Source organism: Patella vulgata, chromosome 5 (genome assembly GCF_932274485.2).
Source record: "Patella vulgata chromosome 5, xgPatVulg1.2, whole genome shotgun sequence".
Classification (NCBI taxonomy): Eukaryota; Metazoa; Mollusca; class Gastropoda; family Patellidae; genus Patella; species Patella vulgata.
In genome coordinates this window covers 70,488,702-70,493,209 of record NC_065883.2, presented here as the reverse complement: position 1 = coordinate 70,493,209, position 4,508 = coordinate 70,488,702, and the positions used below count along the sequence as shown (strand labels likewise).

The window sequence follows — 4,508 nt, the reverse complement described above, 5'->3', positions numbered from 1 at the left end:
TACACAGTGGTCAAGAATTTGCTTGCTGGTATTAGATCTTCAACCCGGTGATATACATGTAGCTATTGATACCATGCTGGATTGTTAATTTTACCTGTATTTGAAAAAATTAAATGAAAACAAAATCAAGAACAAAGAAAGAAGTCAACTATAACACATACTTATGGAAAAAGAGTACCGAATTATATAGGCGACGGGGGATTGGGTGGCTGAATGGTTAGCACGTGCGCGCTGTACCATAAAGTCTGTCATTGAGTCAACTGGCGTGGTTTCGAATCCCCGGTTGTACGTGGCAAGACCCCTACGCGCAAGCGAATTATTGAAATAAAATTAAACCATGTGTTGGTCCCGAAATGACCTAGTTTGTGTCAAGTGGACGTTAAACCCCATTTCTCTCTCTCTATTTAGGCGACATTTTGCGAAGAGTATTTTCTCTAAGTTTTCAAGCTAATACAATATGACCAGTCATTGTTTTTTAAGGCGAGCAATCACTCTCAAATACCTGCCGCTCACCTGAATGTTGACCGAGGCGAGCTTTTTATCCCTCACCTTAAAATTGAAAATCGCTCTCCTTTACAAAGTCCGGTGGGCAGGGGGTAATATCATTTATGAATCCAGGAATGACCCCCTAACATGCAGTTATCATTCTTCAAAACCATTTCCCATACACACAACTAATCACTCTCCATCTCCTTGATATCAGATCACTCTCGTTAAATTCAAAATCACTCTTCTTATCAAAACTGGGAGAGCTTTTTTAGGGGAGCGATTTTTCAATTTGTTGATTAAGGGAAGCTTTTTTCTGCTCTCCTCTAAAATATAAACAACAACGACTGATATAACAAAATTTGAAGCAACATATATAGACAAAACTACAACAACAAAGCTGAAACTATACACAGCATTTTTCCGGCGTGGTTCCCCCTTGTCAGTGATGCAGGACGGAGGGCCAGTCAAGGACAGCTGTCTAGTCCTTCGGATGATACGAAAAACCAAGGTCCCGTGTTATTTATCTAAATGACAGTTTTTATTTATACATTTCATCAAGTATGCTCTTTGTTGTCCTGTTTTATTATGTAAATGCCATATTGTCTTACGCTATATGTCAAAGTAAAGCGCACATGAACACATTGGAGATTAAGTGGGTAAGACGCTGGCTCGCTAGCCTGGAGGTCGGGTGTTCGATCCCTGCATTGGCCGAGAAAGTTCATCCAGATTTTCCGCCGTGGTTTCCCCCTTGTCATTGATGCAGAACGGAGGACCTGACAAGGACAGCTGTCTAGTCGTTCGGATGGGACGAAAAACCAAGGTCCCGTGTCCACATTGGAATGCACGTAAAAGATCCCTTGGCAGTTGGAATTTGATATAAGAGTAGGCGATAGTGCCGCTGCCCGGGCAAACTTTCCCTCACACTGTATGGCGTATGCCCGTCTTCATTAGCCCAGCATAGGAGCAGAACAGTAGGACGTTAAACCCCATTTCATTTCATTTATACATGGCATATATGTTGCTTGAAATTTTGTTCTGTTGTATTACTAAATTAGCTTGATGACGTTGAGAAGGAATAAATCAGTATGTGTTATAGTTTATTTATCTACCCAGTTACTAAATGCCACTTAAAAAATAAAAGAACGAAATAAAGTAGGAGTATGATAACCAAGAGATTGGTTGGTACTTTCTATATGTATTTATTTATGAATAGTCCCAAGACAGACAAAAATACTTTAAAATGTTATTAAACCAGCATTGAAATAGTCCCAAGACAGAAGAAAAATACTTTAAAATGTTATTAAACCAGCATTGAAATAATCCCAAGACAGACGAAAAATACTTTAAAATGTTATTAAACCAGCATTGAAATCAGTTTGTGTCAGAATAGCTTTTAACTTTTTCATCATTTACAGTGAAACAAAGTAATGCAGCTTTGCGGTTGTGCTAATTATTTGTGCTGATATATATATGTCCAGTTCTACATTTGTGCATTCAGCTAAGTGATCAATAGGAAAATTTATTTTGTGTAAATGTTGCAAAAGTTGTAATAAAATGTTGAATTTTATATATTGCTGTATATTATCCATGGGAGCCACAGTGGATAAGTAAGTAAGACGCTGGCTCTCTAGCCAATAGGTCGAAGGTTTGATCCCAGTGTTGGCCGAGAAAGTTCATGGGATATTTCCCGCATGGTTTCCCCTTGTCAGTGGTGCAGGAGGGAGGGCCTGACAAAAACAGCTGTCTAGTCGTTGAATTTTTTATATTTGTGTGTATTACACATCGCTGTACTATAAAGTCTGTCATTGAGTCAACTGGCGTGGTTGTACGTGACAAGCAGTAGGGTCGCCTGTCCAACCTCGTAGGTTTTCTCCGGGTCCTCCGTTTTCCTCCCACTGCGTTAAACCCCATTTCTCTCTCTCCAATTAACATTAAAAAAATATTTTATCCAGTGTTAAACCAAATCGAGTTTGGTAAAACATTAAATATAAACAGAAAGCGAAAAGCAAATGGAAAGGTATAATTTCAATCAGATTGGTCAATTTGTTGAAGTAAGTTATTTAAAGATACATTATGTAAGATTTAGATAAAGAGCTAGCCGTTCTTGTTATAATAGTTCAAAAATAGATTATGTAAAATGAATATATTGAAAATTTCCTTCATATTACTTTGTTCTGAGCCAAATGTGCAATGATTGTCTGTAGAAGTTAATTAATGTCTAATTAATAATTAAGATAACATTTTAGGCCTAAAGAAAAGCCTGCAATAGGAAGATTTAGCTCTTGCATGATGCATGTCAACTGTCAAAAGCCTGCAATAGGAAGATCTAGATGCATGTTTTATAATTTATATAATACATGTATTTAAGGCCTTAAGAAAGACCTGCAATAGGAAAATTAAGCTCTTGAACAATGTATCTTTAATAAAAACTTTGAGATCAGATAGGGACATTATTAGAAATGAGGGTGGGGATGGATGGCCGAATGGTAAGCACGTGCGCGCTGTATCATAAAGCCTGTCATTGAGTCAACTGGCTTGGTTTCGAATCCCTTGGTGTATGTGACAAGGAGTAGGGTCCCCTGTCCAACTTTGTGGGTTTTCTCCGGGTCATCCTGTTTCCTCCCACTGCTAAAGACCCCTACATGCAAGCGAATTATTGAAATAAAATTAAACATATGTTAGTCCCGAAAAGACCTAGTTTGTGTCTAGTGGACATTAAACACCATTTCTCTATTAGAAATGAAGTGGAGTTTAACGTCCTACTGTTCTGCCCCTACTTGGCTGATGAAGACGGGCACACGCCATGCAGTATACTATGAGGGGAATTTTGCCCAGACAGTGGTGCTATGGCCTACTCTTATTTTGAATTCCAACTGTCAAGGGTTCTTTTTCGTGCACGCCATTAAGTACAAAGGACCTTGGTTTTTCATCCCATCCAAACGACTATACAAACGAATGAGTTACAAGGGGGGGCAGACTATGTATCTTGAAATGAATTAATATTGTTTCAACCTGGTATAGGGCTCAACAAAGTATAATGTTTATACTGTTTTTAGTGTGAGAGTTAAATGTTTGATAATTAGCACAATATCTTGTCTGGAAATAAAAAACAGGCCAAATTTTCGATTGGACAAAATGACCAAGCACCATTCTTTTCAGCTTTTAATACACACTGGATAATCAGTATTTCTCTGATGAAATAATGGACATAGAGAGAGAGAAAAATGGGTTTAACGTCCACTCAACACAAACTAGGCAATTTGGGGACTAACCCATGGTTCAATTTTATTTCAATAATTCGCTTGTGCACAGAGGTCTTTAGCATTGAGAGGAAACCGGAGGACCCGTAGAAAACCCATGAGGTTGGACAGACGACCGCAATGGACATATAACACATTTCAGATGGATGATAACATAGGGCAGCCACACGCAATAATAATACAGAAATGAAATGAAGTTCCTACTTTTTCTGTAGGTCCCAGTTTCACAAAGCATTCTCAGACTTAGAAAGACCTGTAATACTAATAGCTAGGCAGATTTAGATCTTGCATAATGTATGTTTAAGTTAAGAATTTACTCAGAATTGTTTGCCTTATTTTAACTAAAATATAGCCCTTTATAAAATGGTTGTTGTTTTAATGTATCAAATACATCAATAAAAAACTATGTGCAAAGTTCTGTGTTTCTGGATGACACATATTTCTTATCAAAAGTGATTGAAAGTTGTACAAATTCTTAACTTATTCTCAGAATGTTTTGTGAAGCATGGTCCTGGATACAGAAGACGGTATAGAGTGTTCTATAAGGGACATTTTATCAGGTTAGCGTATTACTGTGTACTCTTACCTGAATATGCTAATGTAGACACAGGACCTTGTTTTTTCCAAACTGGCCGCTTTATATCCCTTCCTTCCTAAAACACAGACAAAGGGTAACCCGACAGGAAAGACCCAAGGATCTTCTGGACCAAAGTCAGAATTGAAATCAGAACAACCCAGCTGGTGGTGAGCTTTACTCAC

General features: G+C 38.0%; 1 protein-coding gene across 1 annotated transcript in view; it reads left to right on the top strand.

Moving 5' to 3' along the window:
• The window catches only part of LOC126820625 (dnaJ homolog subfamily C member 9), an 11,580-nt gene extending 9,524 nt beyond the window's left edge, over positions 1-2,056 (top strand). Inside the window, exons 5-6 of the mRNA XM_050548707.2 lie at positions 1-997; positions 1,310-2,056. The exon at positions 1-997 is cut by the window's left edge and continues 663 nt beyond it. The gene's annotated coding sequence lies outside the window, so the exon portion shown is untranslated. The remainder of the gene's footprint in view (positions 998-1,309) is intronic.
• The last annotated feature ends 2,452 nt before the right edge of the window (positions 2,057-4,508 follow it).